Raw genomic sequence first — 17,314 nt, forward strand, 5'->3', positions numbered from 1 at the left:
GGTTTGGGTGCGATATGGAGCATCACATCGAAGTTTCTCTGGGCATCCAGGCATGAGGATGGTTTCCCAGTGCCCCGTGAGAGATCCTGCTCCCAGGAAGCACCTCCCCATAGAGATTGAGGTTGTCTCCAGCCTGTATCTGGAGCTGGGCAGTGCTGCCTGAGGGGTCTCGCAGGCAGGAGGGGTTCATCTGCCTGGTGGCTCTGGACGGCAATGATGAGCTGAAGCCCTGTGGCCATGGCTGGCTGGTTTCAAAGTGTCTGAGTGCCTCAGCCTTCTCCCTGGGACTGTTAACCCGGGCACTTTTTCAGGGTGTGAAGGTGGATGCCGGTCTTGTCCTGTTGGCTCTGTCCCACTCCCACGTCAAAGTTGTGATGTCTGAGATGGGGCCACCTGAAGGCTCTGGCAGAGATCTCCAGGGAGTTTGTGTTCCATGTTTTGATATCTTGGGCTACAAAGTGCTGGGGTTTCTGGGATGCTAAGGCTACAGTTGGCTAGGGTTATGGGGTGGCAGGCTTATGGTATGCCAGAGTTGAAGCAAGTGTCATGGTTTAACCGCAGACGGCAGCTGAGCACCACGCAGCCTCTCGCTCAGTCCCACCCCCGGCAGGATGGGGGAGAGAATAGCAAGGGTAAAAGTGAGTCAAGCAAAAGCTGTGTGCGCAAGCAAAGCAAAACAAGGAATTCATTCACCATTTCCCATGGGCAGGTGGGTGTACAGCCATCTCCAAGAAAGCAGGATCCATCATGTGTAACGGTGTGGTGGGTTGACCCTGGCTGGAGGCCAGGTGCCCACCAGAGCCGCTCTCTCACTCCCCCCATTCACTAAACAGGGGAGAAAAGGCATAACGAAATGCTTGTAGGTCGAGATAAGGACAGGGAGAGATCACTCACTCTATTATCGTCACGAGCAAAACAGACCGAACTTAGAGAGGGAATTCATCTAATTTATTACTAGGCAAAACAGAGTAGAGGAATGAGAAAATAAAATCGACTCTTAAAACACCTCCCCCCACCCCTCCCATCTTCCCGGGCTCAACTTCACTCCCGGCTTCAACCTTCCCCCCCTCAGCGGCACAGGGGGACGGGGAGTGGGGGTTACGGTCAGTTCATCACACGGTGTTTCTGCCGCTTCTTCATCCTCAGGGGGAGGACTCCTCTCATCGTTCCCCTGCTCCAGCATGGAGTCCCTCTCACGGGGTGCAGACCTTCAGGAGCAAACTGCTCCAGCGTGGGGTCCCCACGGGGTCACAAGTCCTGCCAGCAAACCTGCCCTGGTGTGGGCTCCCCTCTTCACGGGTCCACCGGTCCGGCCAGGAACTTGCTCCAGCGTGGGCTTCCCACGGGCCGCAGCCTCCTTCAGGTGCCTCACCTGCTCCGGCTGTGGGTCCTCCACAGGCTGCAGGTGGAATTCTCTACACCCCTCATCCTTCCTCCATGGGCTGCAGGGGGAATCTCTGCACCCCCTCATCCTTCCTCCATGGGCTGCAGGGGGACAACCTGCTTCACCATGGTCTTCACCACGGCTGCAGGGGGATCTCTGCTCCGGTGCCTGGAGCACCTCCTGCCCCTCCTTCTGCACTGACCTGGGTGTCTGCAGAGTTTCTTACATCTTCTCACTCCTCTCTCCGGCTGCAAAAGCTCTCTCTGTTTTTTTTTTTTCCTTCTTAAATATGTTCTCACAGAGGCGCTGATTGGCTCGGCCTTGGCCAGGGGCGGGTCCATCTTGGAGCCGGCTGGCATTGGCTCTATCAGACACAGGGGAAGCTTCTGGCAGCTTCTCACAGAAGCCACCCCTGTAGCCCCCCGCTTACCAAAACCTTGCCACGCAAACCCAACACAAATGGTTACTTGGAAAGACAAATGCCATCACTCCAAATGTCCCCATCCTTCCTTCTTCTTCCCCCAGCTTTATATGCTGCATATGATGTCATATGACATGGAATATCCCTTTGGTCAGGTGGGGTCAGCTGTCTTGGCTGTTTCCCCTCCAAACTTCTTGTGCACCCCAGCCTCCTTGCTGTTGGGGTGGTGTCAGGATCAGAAAGGGCCTCGACTCCATGTAAGCCCTGCTCAGCAATAACAAATCCATCTGTATCATCAACACTGTCTTCAGCACAAATCCAAAACACAGCCCCATCCTAGCTACTCTGAAGAAAAATGAACTCTATCCCAGCCAAGACCAGCACAGGCAGCTTCCCCAGGCTTGTCCAGTGACCACAGGCACAGGCCAGACCCTGCTCTGCTGGGCCTTCACGTCTGTCCCAGGAGGACTGGCTGTGCGAGGACACTGCTGTGTGCCCCCACCCTGCACACTCACACACTTTAGCTGCTCACTGGTGTTTTCATCTGTGGGCCCCATTCTTGGGCATGTTCATGATAGCGACTTTGGAGGAAGGCTTAAGGCTTCATGCACTGCCCTGAGGAGATGCCCTTTCATGATGGAACCACTCCTACGGAGGCCAGCTCTGTCACAGAAGTGCCCGTTGCCTGTCCCTGCCTGCGGTCCCAGGACGACCACGCATCAGGACTGTGACCAAGCTGCAGAGCAATCAGGCCTTCCACCAAAGCCAAGGGATCAGAAGAGAGAGTGTGGAAGTGAAAAGAGAACAGCTCTGGGAGATCAAGTTCTTCCTGGCAGTGCTGCCATGCAGGACTCTCTTCCCTGCCACCTCTGCACACAGAAACTGTCCCTGCACCTCAATAAAGCTCTTGGAGGAAGGATCTCAGAAAAACCCGACCTTGCTGCAGGTTCCTTTATTTTACTTAAACACACAGAGAGCATGGCTCCTCGTTTACACAGCCACTCGGTCAGAAAAGAAAAGCAGAGACTGAATTAGAGAGGGGATGACAACATCATTGCAAGTAAAACACCATCATCAACAATATAAATTAGAGACGACAGGCTGGGCCTGTAATGAGTTAAATAATAGTTGTTATGCAGCAGAAGATGGGCAGTTTTTTGCTTCTGAATATCATGCAGTGATCAGTTTCCACACTGCATCCTTGAGCTCCTTGTTCCTCATGCTGTAGATGAGGGGGTTCATGGCTGGAGGCACCACCGAGTACAGAAGTGACACCACCAGGTCCAGAGATGGGGAGGAGATGGAGGGGGGCTTCAGGTAGGCCACCATGCCGGTGCTGATAAAGAGGGAGACCACGGCCAGGTGAGGGAGGCACGTGGAAAAGGTTTTGTGCCGTCCCTGCTCAGAGGGGATCCTCAGCACGGCCCTGAAGATCTGCACATAGGACACCACAATGAAAACAAAACACCCAAAGACTAAACAGGCACAGTCACAGTTAGCCCAACTTCCCTGAGGTAGGCATCTGAGCAGGAGAGCTTGAGGATCTGGGGGATTTCACAGAAGAACTGGTCCACAGCATTGCCGTGGCAGAGGGGTAGGGAAAATGTATTGGCCGTGTGCAGCAGAGCATGGAGAAACCCACTGCCCCAGGCAGCTGCTGCCATGTGGGCACAAGCTCTGCTGCCCAGGAGGGTCCCGTAGTGCAGGGGCTTGCAGATGGCAACGTAGCGGTCGTAGGCCATGATGGTGAGAAGACAACACTCTGCTGAAATGAAAAAAGAAAGAAAAGACCTGTGCTTCACATCCTGTCTGGGAGATGGCCCTGGTGTCCCAGAGGGAATTGGCCATGGCTTTGGGGAGAGTGGTGGAGATGGAGCCAAGGTCAAGGAGGGAGAGGTTGAGGAGGAAGAAGTACATGGGGGGTGTGGAGGTGGTGGTCGCAGGCTACAGCGGTGATGATGAGGCCGTTTCCCAGGAGGCGGGCAGCCAGGTAGATGCCCAGGAAGAGCCAGAAGTGCAAGAGCTGCAGCACCCGTGTGTCTGCGAATGCCAGGAGGAGGAACTCAGTGATGGAGCTGCTGTTGGACAATTTTTCACTCTGAGCATGGAGGACTCTTGAAAGACATTGACAAGTTAGCACAGACTTTGTTGTTCCCATCCTATGCTGTTTTCCAAACATTACCCTATGTTTTTTTCCAAAAAAATCCCCTCAAAATAACTTCTGTTTAGTTGGCGGAACTTTGTTCAACTCCTTTTTGTCAGCTCAGGTTTGTGCTGCTGAGTGAGGGCACTTTCCTTGAAGGGGCAGAAATCCTCATCTTTCACCTTGCTCTCATCCTGGACACTGGTGAGCCCTGAGGGACAAAAGGGCTCCTTATGCCCTAATGCAGAGTCAGGAGAGCTGGTCTGCCCACAAGTGACCTGCTGGTCACCAGGCAGGTGCCCTGTAATTTTTACACCTCTTTCATTGCAGGATGATCTCTACACACAATGTACTTGAAGAAGACACTGGACTGTTGTGAGCTCAGAAGAGTCCAGTTTCAAAGTCCATTTCTCAAACCTCTTTTTTTTTTTTTCTCTGTGCACCTGAGCAGACAGTGATGCTGACGGATGACCTGGCTCTCTGCTCCCTGGGGTTGTCCCTGCCGGGAGCCATTTCTCTGTCTCCAAGTCTCCTCCCTGTCAGTGCTCACAGACCACATCCCACCTGCTCTGTGCTCAGCTCTGCCCTGAAGACACCTCCTGGCAGCAGGGCTCTGCCCAGGGGCAGCTTTCTGTTAGAGCATTCGTTCTTTAGAGGAAAGCTGAGATCACAGACCCTGCAAAGGTCTTCATCTTTAAGTTAGTCCCTACCTTGACCTTCCTCTTGAAATGCTGCCTCTACTAATGTCCTGCATGTCATCCTGAGCTGTGAAGAACCATGACTCATGCAGCACCCTCTCAACACCAGGACCCTGGCCTGCCAAGGTTCACTTCTTAACTCCCAGCTTCTCCCTGCACCGTCATGGGGAGCTCCCAGGCAGGTTGAGTGCTGACCCTGGCAGGTGGCAGAGTCCCTGCCCCGGCACACAGCCATAGTCTGGTCCAGGACAATCCTGGAAGCCCTGGCTGCACACTCACCTTCACACCTCTGCAGTTGTCCCTGTCACCCTGTCATGCCCTGTCCCTCTGATGGTGCAGCAGGAAAACCCTGCTCTGGAGCACGTCCTCCTGCTCTGTAGAAGAGAGAGATCCCATAGGCTGTGGGTTATGCCAGCTTTAGGAGATCCCTCCATGAACTGCAGCTGCATTGGCCTGCACCCAGAGACTTACTGTGTCAAGGGCCGTGAAGATTTCTCCTCTTCTGAGCTCTCAGCATCCTCCCAGTCCCATCTGCCTTTAGCCGTTCTCTTCCCCTCGCTGCCTGCAGGCAGTGCCCTCAGCCCTGCTGCGCTTTGCAGAGGAGCTGCTCCTGGGCAGAGCTGTCTCTCTGCAGCGCTGCCCGCTTGCCATGAGCTCCCTCCATCCCAGGAGCCCAGCCCAGCTCAGCAGCAGAGGACCAGCCCAAGGCATTTTAATGACCCCTCTGGTGTGTTTTGTCCCTGAACCTCAGACACTGAGAGGAAATTGAAGAAACCTTTGAAGAAGTCCAAGTCAGATGCAAACTCCAAAGTTTCTTGGAGTGTTAACAGGTCCCACGAGGACCATTACTGACGAAGCCTCCCCAGGGGCTGGTTAGAGCAGAAAGCTGGAGGCAGAGATGACAGGTAGACAAAGGCAATGTAAAGGTGGAACAGATTCTGAGTAATCCTGGATGTGTTATATTCACCCAAAGGGAAGGCTGAATTCAGCAGGCCCTGGTCCTCATGGCTGACCTAAACTTTCCCAATATTGGCTGAAGGGGCACAGCAAGGTGAAAGCCATCCAGGAGGTTTCTGGAGTTCATTGACAACACCTTCCTGACAAGGGTGTCCGAGGAGCCAGTGAGAGGGCGCTGTCCTGCAGGACGTCATCCGTCGAAACAAGGAAGAGCTGGTCAGGGATGGAACAGCCAGGGGTGGGAAAGTAGAGTTGAGGTTCCTGAGAGAAGGGAACAAGGCAAAGAGCAGGACTTGAGGAGAGACAGCTTTGGCGTGCTGAGGAACCTGCTTGGAAGAATCCCATGGTTTAGGGTCCTGCAGAGAAGAGGGAAGAGCTGTTTGCTAGACAAGGATCTCCTCTTCAAGCTTCGGAACAGTACACCCAGACATGCAGGAAGTCAAGCAACATTGCAGGAGGCTGGACTGGATGAGAAAGGAGCCCCTGACAAAAATCCAGCATGAAGAGGAAGCACAGAGAAGGTGGAAGCTGGCTGCCTTCCAGCCTCAGTGGTTCTGTGATTCTGTGATGGAGACAGCTCTGTGCGTGTGTGTGTGTGTGTTTTGGAACTGGAGGGGTGAGGGGATCCCAGGGCCAGCTCCTGCATAGATGGCGAGTCTAAGAGCAGCTCCTGGAGACATCACTACAGTATGCATGTCTATACAGGCCGATGTTTTCCATTAACAGCCTAGCACACAAACAGCCCAACCCTCGCTTCTCCTTTCTCCACTGGCAGTGGTCTGGCTTGGCCTAGAGACCTCCCGCGATCCCTTCCAGGGTGAGTGATTGTGCATTTCCTTCCACCACAGGTCTTCCCTTGATGGCAGCAGGCAGAGCACTCAGGTTCCCCATGATCGTGGAAGTGAGCAGACATAAGTCCACAGTGATCAGCTGTGGCTTTTTTGTCCCACTGAAGTCATTGACGCAGGGCTGCTAGGCAGGTAACCCCAAGCAGGCCTCATCATACCTGAGCTTAACCTTTGGTTTTCTTTTCCCTTCTTCTCCCTCCCAAGTTCTCCTCTTTGATCATCTTCATACCTTCCTCTACAAACAGCCCAACTCTGCCCTTTCCCCACCGGCCCTGGCGTTTCTGGCTTTGTACCCTCCTTGGATGTTTCTAAGATGGTTGTCGTGCTGATTCCCACATTGGTCTGTACAAACTAGGAACTCCTTTCATTAGCTGTAGTGTCCTGCAGTTTCTGATGCTGAGGTCTTGTGTTGATGGCTCACCACAATCAGGGCCAGCCATTGGCACACAAACAGGAACAGCTGGCAAAAAGGAGTTGCAGTCCAGGGGGACTTTGAGAAACTCTGGGATTTGGCCAACAGGAGCTAGTAAAGTTTTTCAAGGAGAAGTGGTCAGTCGTGCATCGGGGGGGGAATAACCCCATATATCAGAGCAGGATGGGTCCTGACCGGCTTAGCAGTGACCCTGAGGAGAAGGGTCTTGAAAACACTTTCCCATAGCCCCTACAGACGCTGTGACAGCTCTTCATACTAGAGTCTTACAGAAGGCTTCACAAATAGTGAGAAGTGGGTGGGATGGGGAGGAGAATGGGCAAAGGCAAAACCTCATGGGTTGAGATAAGGAGAGTTAATTGGGACAGCAAAGGGAGAGGGAAATAACAACAACAGTACTTAACAGAATACACAAAACTGGTGATACACAATGCAGTTTCTCACCCAACGACCGTACAACTCAGACCGCACGCTCCGACTGGTCCCAAAACCGGACCGTCCCTGAGCCACGCGCCCTGGAGCCGCACTGCCCCTCCCCGACTAGCTCCCCTTTTATACTGAGCATGATGTCACATGGTAGGGAATACTCCTTTGGCTAGCTTGGGTCACCTGTCCTGGCTGTGTCCCATCCCAGCTTCTGGTGACAATTAACTCTATCCTAGCCGAACCCGGGACAGTCAGAAACTTCCCAGGCATTCTCACTTCTCAGACAAGTCCTTAAGTACTTAAGCATTCCTGAGCAGCAGCTTCCAGCTGCTCCGGTTGCCTCCCCTGCTCCTCCTGGCCAGGGCAAGAGATGGCTGGGGCTGGCATGCTCTGGAGGGGACTCCTGGGGGTCTCCAGAGGCAGGCAGTGGGGGTTCATGCCTGCTCTGTTTCCTTTTGTTGCAGCCCTCCTGCCCTTGGCGAAAGACACCGATCCCTCGGTCAGCTGTCTGGCAACTCAGACCGTCTTCATCCTGTCAAGTGAGGTGCCAACAGCACGATGGAGCCTGCGGTCGCTGCGCTGCTGGCCCTGCCAAGCCCTGCAGAGATGAAGTTGTTCTCTTGAACACGGCCACATTTGAATAGATTTTTCTCTTTTTTATTAGTAAAGCTGGAACAAAAAGCCCAGTCCCATGCTGTCCTTCCCATGGGGACCCCCCCCGAGTGTGCCAAGCAGACAGCGTCATGCCTGGTCTCTGCTGCTGCCTGCAGGACAGCACGCCTCGACCCAGGGTGTGCTTGCAACAAAGCCCCAGCTGCCCTGCCAGACCACAACACGCGGAGGGGAGGAGGGGAGAAGCTTTAGCCCAGCCTGCCCCTGCCGGGACACCTGAGGACGCGAAAAGGCAGCCGTGCTCTGCCAAGCTGGCAAGCCCTCATTTGTCCTGGCATCAAAATCCTCTCTTGTGCTGGGGAGCTGTGCTGGCTTTGGCTGGGGCAGAGTTGACTTTTGTCATAGTAGCGAGTATGGGGCTGTGTGTTGGATTTGTGCTGGAAACAGCGCTGATCACCCAGGGATGATTGAGTCACTGCTGAGCATACTCTAAATTTCTTTCTTCCCTTTGAGTTTTTCCTGCAGCTGCTTGCTCATCCATGCAGGCAACAACCTACGGGATCTTTCTCCAGAGTAGAGGAGGAGGAGGAGATGATCCAGAGCAGGGACTCCCTGCTTCACCGTCAGGGACAGAACATGACAACTCCCTTCTTATGGAAAGGAGTCTACCTGTCTTATCGGGAGTAAGATAAGAAGCAACAAAACCGAGTGGCTTAATCGCTCTTTGATGAGGTCAGCACCAGGACACACCTTATAAGGCCATGTGGACCCACCCCTCCTTGGTGAGGTCAGCACCAGGACCCACCTTATAAGGCCATGTGGACCCACCCCTCCTTGGTGAGGTCAACACCAGGACACACCTTATAAGGCCCCACAGCCCCACCCCTCCTTTGTGAGGTCAGCGCCAGGACACGCATATAAGGCCATATGCGCCCACCCTTGGCTCATTGCAGACGCTGACTGCGCACCTGCATGGTCAAGGGAGGCAGCAGCTGCTGAGAGGGAGTGACGCACGACGTTGGTGGCTGTTGGTGGCCGTGTTTGGTTGCCATCCCTGCAGCCATGAGCCGGGACGGTGTGGGACGGGGGCCCGTGGCGCGCAGCCGCCCCTCATCCTGCCGGGGCCCGGTGCAGAAGGACGAGCAGAAGCAGCAGCGGGAGAGGCTGCAGGCTGAGCTGGAGGCCGAGCGACTCCGCTCCCAAGAGCTGCGCCAGCGCTTCGCCGCTGAAACTCGCCAGCTGAAGGAGGCGGCAGAGCGGGAGCAGCGGCTCCTGGCCGAACGGCTGCACTCCAAATGGGAGCAGCAGCAGGCACGGGAGCTCCAGCGGCTGCGGGAGCTGAACCAGCGGCAGCGGGCGGCGGAGATCCGCCAGCTGCTGCGCTCAAAGGAGGCTGAGCTGCGTGAGGTGCAGGGGATGCTGCAGCAGCAGCGTGGCGACGCCATCCGTCAGGCACGGGACCTGCAGCAGCAGCTGGCCAAGGAGCTGGTGAGAGGAGCCTGGAGCAGCAGCCAGGCCCGCGGGAAGCTCCAGGACGTCCTCGGCAAGCTGCGCTGGGACACCAATGGCGAGCAGGCTGCCCGCATCCTCCGCCTGCAAGACGAGCTGCTGCAACAGAGGAGACTCTTCCAAAATTACATCTTGGAGCGGTTCAAGGACCAGCAGCCTGCTTCCTGCAAGGAGGCCAGGGCCAAGGCTACGAACTGGCAGCGCCTGCAGACCCTCCTGGGCACCGGGGCCATCGGGCCCTGCTCTTTGGAGAGCCTCACGACATCTCCCTCCTGCCATGCTGGCCTCCAGGAGGAAAGAAGCGGCGTGGAGGTTTTGCTCGAGGCTGTGGGGCAAGACTTGGCGCCGCACAGCTTGCGCTCCCCGCCACAAGGAAGTGCCGGCAGCGGGCGGTCTGTGGCAGAGGTGGGCGTTCAGACCGACGAGAATCAGGAGGACTGGCTGCTTGGGAGCAGTCACAGCAGGCTGCTGGAGCAGAACGCCTGCCTCCAGAGCGCCCTGAAAGACCTGGAGAGGCGGTGCCGTGCCCTTCAAGAGGAGAACTGTCTTCTGAGGAAGGGAAGCTCTCCTGAAGTGCGGGAGGAGGTGGAGAAGCTCCAGCAGAAGAGTGCTAAGCTGCATCTCCTTAGCAAGCAGCTGCAAGAGCAAGCCAGGAAAGTGCAGAGCATCCATCAGCTGATCAATGCTCGAGTGCCACTGCACATCTAAAGCTTCCCTGAAGAACTGTGTAGGACATCGTTCCCTCAGCAGAGAGCTGGAGAAATGGGAGAGCCTGCTGGAGCTTTGCTGGCACGGGCCGAGCAGGATGACTTCTGACAGAAGGCTGCTGAGGAGCTTCAGGCTCAAGTGGCTGCAGATGAAGAGGGCTCCTGTTATGTGAGCACCCACTGCCCAACTTGGTCCCCTCACATCTTGCTGAAGAAGCTTCAGACGATGGATGACCTGCTGACACCAGTCTCCAGAGAGAAGTGATTGGTATCAGGACAGAGATGATGTCTGTCCTGTCTTCCAATACCTTCTTATTAAATCTTTTCTCCTCTGTCTCTCACTCTCTGCCCTGTGTGTCTGTGAACTGAAAGGACGATGTGCCAGCTACTGGGGGGCTGGCGTGGGTGGACTGGGTGCCAGCTCCTGGAGTCAACCAGGGGGTGTGGGCACCCCTGGCTTGTGGTGCCAGCTACTGGAGTGGCTCCCAGCGCAGCTGCTGGAGCGAGTGGGGGGTCTCAGTGCAGCTACTGGAGTGAGTGGGGCTGCTTGATGTTGACAGTTTCCTGCCTCCAGCTTTCCTGCACCCACCTCAGGATCTCGGAAAACGACAAGAAGTGAAAGCAATGAACCCTGGCACTGCATTGCTCATGACGCGGCTTTTCCACTCAGAACAGTGGTTGCTCTGCATCATCATGGAGACTAATTGTCTGGTTTTGGGGGAGTGCCTTGGAAGCAATGCAGGGGCCCAGTTTAACGGAGTCTCACCTAGAGAGAGGGAGCCAGTCTGTGGCCCAAATGTCTCACACAACAGCCACCATGTGAGAGAAAGGGAAGCATTACGCTTGCTGTATTGTTGAGTCACCAACTCGAGTAATGATGAGACACCAAAGATAAGGAACTTTCCCCAGGTCTCACTAAGCATGCACTCACATTTTCCCATTGCCTTTCACCGAACTATCCAAAAACTCTCTCTACAGCAAGAAAGTGCATGTGCCCAGGACCGTTCCCTGGAATGGCGGCCAACTGGCACAATTACCCTTGTCATTTTCCATCTCAATATGAGGAGAAACATCTTCACGCTGAGGGTGACCGAGCACTGGAACAGGCTGCCCAGAGAGGTTGTGGAGTCTCCTTCTCTGGAGAGATTCAGAACCCACTTGGACACGATTCTGTGACACCTGCTCTAGGTGATCCTGCTTTAGCAGTTGGGTTGGACTAGCTGATCTCCAGAGGTCCCTTCCAACCCCGACCATTCTCTGAGTCTGTGATAACCCTCTGCCACGGCAATGCTGTGGACCAGAACCTACTCGCTGGCGGGGCAGCGCGAGGAGCAGAGAAGCCCTTGACGCTGTGCGAGCACTGCTCAGCAGTAACTAACGCATCCCTGTGTCACCAACAGCGTTTTCAGCACAAATCCAAACCACAGCCCCATCCCAGCACTCGGAGGAAATTTATCCCAGCCAAAAACAGGACACAGGTTCAGGAGCGACAAGTTGGGAGTTATGAATTAGAGAATTGTGAGTTAGAAACCTCATGAATTAAGTGGTGAACAAGTGAATTCCTGTGGGAGACGAGCCTGTACAAAGGGGACTGAGCCCTTATTTGCTGTGTTTGTTTTTTTTTTTTTTTTCCTTCCCTAATGAGCTCACCAAATAAGGTTGCATTTACAGAGTATGTTTTCCTCCTGCAAATGCGAGAGATCTTGCTGGGATGGGTGGAGAAGAGAGGGTCTCTCCCGTGATGCGATGCAGTAAACATGCGCACTGAGCAATGCAGGAAGCACAAAGCACTGGTCGGGCATTACAACACTGGAGCTGAGGAAAAAAGATAAAGCTGGAGTTCTGCGGAAACTGCATCTCTGGGCTCTGTCCCCAAGGCGGATCCTCTTTCTCCCTGTCCCCTAACCAGAGGTAGCTGTCCCATTCTGAAAGAGAAAAGATGCCCTTGGAATCCTCATGGCAGTGGCCCAGGGAGACCTGCGGACAGAGGGCGGGATGACTGTGGATGCCGGAGGCACGTCTGGCGCATCCACCAGCACCGGCACCATCGCTGCTGCTCCCGCCCCCGCCGTGCCCACTGGTAGAACCGCGGCCCCTCAATGTCGTGGCTGCAGCGGAGGAAGAGGCAATGGCAGGAGGTGCTGAGGCCGCTGACTGTGGAGGGATATTAGTTGTTCAACCTAAATAAGGAAGTTTTAATTAGAATAAACTGCTTAGGATTCTAATAGGGTGGGAATTGTGCTGTGTGCTTAGCTTTACTTAGCACGAGTACCTAGATTTGCTGAAGCGTGTAGGCCGTGATAGAAGTCTTTTTTTCTCAGTAATTTTCCTAGTAGTTTTCCTAACAGGTAGTGCAGTGCTGTGTTTAGTCTTTGAGTATGGGAAAGTATTTTGATATCACACTAATGTCTTGGTAGTGTTTTTCCCAAGCCTGGGACTCTTCCGTTCTCCATGGTCCACCAGCAAGGGCCAATTCCTTATCCACCAAGTGGTCCGTCTGTCAAATCCATGTCTCTCCAATTTAGAGACAAGGATGTCGTGTGAGACAGTGTCAAATGCTTTGCACATATCCAGGTAGATGACGGCACTCTCTCTTCCCTTATCCACCAATGCTGTAACCCCATCATACCATTATAAAGGATCACCAAATTGGTCAGGCACAATTTGCCCTTAGTGAAGCCATGTTGGCTGTCATGTCAAATCACCATTGGACTAAAGGATGTGTGGACAGCGGGTGAAGGGTGCGTGAGGGGCGGGAGTATGGGTCCCAAGGTGTAATTACCCCAGGATTTCTTGGTTCTGGGTCTCTCAGCCCAGCCCGGGCTGACCCTGCTGCTGCACCTTTCAATTAAATCAATTCTTTCATAAAATCTGATGCCTGAGACCCTGCTGCAGGAAACCTAGGGTCGAGCCTGAAGAAGGAGGAAGCGCGCCCAAGAATAACTCTGTGTGCGCACGCGTGTGTGTGTGTGTGTGCAACACCATGAATGGTGTGTGAATGCTCGGGCAGCAGCTATGCCTTTAACACTGACCCAGCGAGGGACCTGGGGAAGGGTGAGGGGCTGACCGGGGGGTCCCCTCGGGTGCCAGTGGAGTCCCCAGTGGGGTCCCCGGGGAGTCTCACTGTGACGCAGGGCCACCCTGGCAGGACGCCGATGGCCCGGCAGCTGCAGCCCAGTCAGCACCAGCGAGGTGTTGAGGCCGCAGCAGATGAAGCGAGGGCAGGGCGGGCAGGGGACCTGCCATGTGGGGGCACCGGGGACAGAGACGGGGACGAGGGCCAGGGGTTGGGCCAGGGGTGAGGACAGGGCCCCAGTGGGGACAGGGCACCTGTGGGGAAAGGGATGGGGATGGGGCACCTGTGGGGGTGACAGTGGGGACAGGGACAGGCACAGGACACCTGTGGGGACAGGGACAGGGACGGGGATGGGGATGGGGACAGGGATGGGGACAGGACACCTTTAGGGAGAGTCACAGGGACAAGGGTGGGGACAAGGCACCTGCAGGGGCAGGGACAGGGATGGCGACAGTGATGGGAACAGGGACAGGGACAGTGGGGGGACAGGAGAGGGATGGGGACATGCAGGAACCTACAGGGATGACACTGGGCTGAGGGAGAGGGTCAGGGATGGGGCCAGGACACCTGTGGGGACAGGGACAGGACAGTGATGGGGACAGGGACAGGGACAGGGGGTGGCCTGTGACCTGTGTGACCACCACGTGGTCCAGCCCCAGGTGGTTGTACCCCATGGACCAGGCCACCACCTTGAGGACAGGGTGGCAGTGAGGTGACATCACTGGGGAAACCCCCCAGGGTGGCAGGGACCTGCCTAGGGACACCTCTCTTACCTTGCTGAGCAGCAGCAGAGGGATGGGCACAGGGTGGCCAGGGCACATCCCGCATCGCTGTGAGAGTTCACGGGTCATGTGAAAGGGCATGTTTTGGGGTGAATTTAGGGGATTTGGGAGGTTCTGGGGGGGGTCGTACTGGTGAGGAGGGTGACGGTGCGAACGGGCTGGCAGAGGGGTGCGGGGCCAAGTGGGCCACATCCAGCTGCAGGTTGTACACCTTGTTTATCTTTGAGATGGCACGGTATTTCCAAATGATCTTCCTTTGAAGCAAGAATGAAATTCTACCCTGCAGCATCAGATTTGTTGTGAAATTGTCTGAGCAGCCAGGCATCAGGTTAGGAAAGCTAAAGCCCTGATAGGATTGAATCTGGCAAAGGACGCCAAGGCTGGGCGGAGGATGGATTGAGAGCAGCCCTGAGGAGAAGGACTTGGGCGTGTTGGTGGATGAGAAGCTCAACATGAGCCAGCTGTGTGCACTCACAGCCCAGAAAGCCAACCGTGTCCTGGGCTGCATCAACAGCAGCATGACCAGCAGGTCGAGGGAGGAGACACTCCCCCCCCCACTCTGCTCTCGTGAGACCCCCCCTGCAGTACCACGTCCAGCTCTGGGGTCCCCAGGACAAGGACATGGAGCTGTTGAAGCAAGTCGAGAGGAGGCCACGAAGATGATCAAAGGGCTGGAGCACCTCTGCTATGCAGACACACTGAGAGACTTGGGGCTGTTGAGCCTGGAGAAGAGAAGGCTCTGGGGAGACCTAATAGCAGCATTCCAGTCCCTAAAGGGGCTACAGGAAAGATGGTGAGGGACTGTTTATGAGGGAGTGTAGTGACAGGACAAGGGGTAATGGGTTTAAGCTGAAGGAGGGTCGATTTAGATTAGATGTTAGTAAGAAATTCTTTACTGTTAGAGTGGTGAGGTACTGGAAGAGGTTGCCCAGAGAGGTTGTGGAGGCCCCATCCCTGGAAGTGTTTAAGGCCAGGTTGCATGAGGCTTTGGGCAAGCTGGTCTAGTGGAGGGTGTCCCTGCCCGCAGCAGGGGGGTTGGAACTAGATGATCTTTGAGATCCCTTCCAACCCAAACCATTCTATGATGATTCAATGATGATGAGGAGGTACAGGTGTGAGACACCACAGGACGATGGCCTGCAGTGGAGAGGATAGAGGGATGACGAAAGTCTGAAAAGCCCCCAACAGAGATGAACTCTTTCTCCCCTTGGCTATGGGTGTTGTCTCTGCCACTGATGCCTATGAGGGAGCACCTCATCCTTACAGCACTAGAGTCTCATGGCCTCCCCTTCCCCACCCAGGAGCCTGGGAGGTGTTGGACCGTGGTCCTGCCCTTGACATTGCCCATCCTCACATCACACTGCCCCAGGAAGAGCCCTGAGCAATGTGTGAGGGACAGGATCTCCCTTCCCAGGGGCTGGGGGGTCCAGCTTGTCCCTTTGACTTGATACAAGACATCCAGGATTACTCAGAATCTGTTCCACCTTTACATTGCCTTTGTCTACCTGTCATCTCTGCCTCCAGCTTTCTGCTCTAACCAGCCCCTGGGGAGGCTTCGTCAGTAATGGTCCTCGGTGGGACCTGTTAACACTCAAAGAAACTTTGGAGTTTGCATCTGACTTGGACTTCTGGAGAGGTTTCTTCAATTTCCTCTCAGTGTCTGAGGTTCAGGGACCAAACCCACCCTCAGAGGGGTCATTAAAATGCCTTGGGCTGGACCTCTGCTGTTGATCTGAGCTGGGCTCCTGGGATGGAGGGAGCTCATGGCAAGCGGGCAGCGCTGCAGAGAGACAGCTCTGCCCAGGAGCAGCTCCTCTGCAAAGCGCAGCAGGGCTGAGGGCACTGCCTGCCGGCAGCGAGGGGAAGAGAACGGCCAACGGCAGATGGGCCTGGGAGGATGCTGAGAGCTCAAAAGAGGAGAAATCTTCACGGCCCTTGACACAGTAAGTCTCTGGGTGCAGGCCAATGCAGCTGCAGTTCGTGGAGGGATCTCCTAAAGCTCGCATAACCCACAGCCTATGGGATCTCTCTCTTCTACAGAGGAGGAGGACGTGCTCCAGAGCGGGGTTTTCCTGCTGCACCATCAGAGGGACAGGGCATGAGAGGGACAGGGACGGCTGCAGGGTGTGAAGGTGGGTGTACAGCCCAGGGGTGCCCAGGACTGTTCTTCAGAGCAGGGTCTCTGTGCCCCAGGGGTCTCATGTGCCATGACAGGGACTCTGCCGCCTGCCAGGGTCAGCACTCAGCCTGACCAGGGAGCTCCCCACGGCGTTACACACCATGGAGAAGGAGTGGGTGGAAGAAGTGACCCCCAACAGGGTAGGAGCCTTCTGATATTGATTGAGAGGGTGCTGTGTAGGCAGGGCTGGTTAGTGCTCCAGATCACCACGAGGAAAATGGCGGAGGCAGCATTTCAAGAGGAAGGTCAAGGCAGGGACTACCTTCTCAGCTGTCTCCTAAGGGAAAGGGGAGAGGAGCTGTCAAGTTTGAAGAAGTCCCTGAGACTCCTGAACCCTTACACTGAGGGATCAACACAGCTGCCAGAAGCCTCCTAAGTGCCTTCACCCACTCCTCTACCAGCAGACAGCACCACCATCACCTTTGCTTGCAGCATCAGTGCTTCTCTGACCTACTCCTGCGGAGCTGCTAACAGGGAGATGCCCTGGGCAGAGCCCTGCTGCCAGGAGGTGTCTTCAGGGCAGAGCTGAGCACAGAGCAGGTGGGATGGGGTCTGTGAGCACTGACAGGGAGGAGACTTGGAGACAGAGAAACGGCTCCCGGCAGGGACAACTCCAGGGAGCAGAGAGCCAGGCCACCCCTCGGCATCACTCTCTGCTCAGCTGCTTAGAGAAAGAGAGAAGAGCTTGGAGAAATGGACTTTGAAACTGAATTCTTCTGAGCTCAAAAACATCCAGTTTCTTCTTCAACTATATTGTGCGTGAGATCACCTCTGATGAAGAAAGGTGCAATAACCACAGGGCACCTCTGTGGTGACCATCAGGTCACTTGTGGGCAGACCAGCTCTCCTGACTCTGCATTAGGGATCAGGGAGCCCTTTTGTCCCTGAGGGCTCACCAGTGTCCAGGCTGAGAGCAAGGTGAAAGATGAGGATTTCTGCCCCTTCAGAGAAAGTGCCCTCACTCAGCAGCACAAACCTGAGCTCATAAAGAGGATTTAAATAAAGTTCCCCTCCTGACAGGAAAGAGAAGTAAATTTGAAGGGAATCTTAGGGAAAGAGCATAGGACAGGCTCAAAGTCGTCTGCCCTAACTTGTCAATGTCTTGCTGTCTTTCAACAGCCCCCCAAGCCCAGAGTGAACAA

The 17,314-nt window shown here is 55.2% G+C and overlaps 1 pseudogene; it reads right to left on the reverse strand.

Moving 5' to 3' along the window:
* Positions 1-3,050: 3,050 nt before the first annotated feature.
* LOC129200600 (olfactory receptor 14J1-like) lies at positions 3,051-3,511 on the reverse strand (annotated as a pseudogene).
* Positions 3,512-17,314: the final 13,803 nt, after the last annotated feature.

The sequence above is a fragment of the Grus americana genome, unplaced genomic scaffold (assembly GCF_028858705.1).
Source record: "Grus americana isolate bGruAme1 unplaced genomic scaffold, bGruAme1.mat scaffold_339, whole genome shotgun sequence".
Taxonomy (NCBI): Eukaryota; Metazoa; Chordata; class Aves; order Gruiformes; family Gruidae; genus Grus; species Grus americana.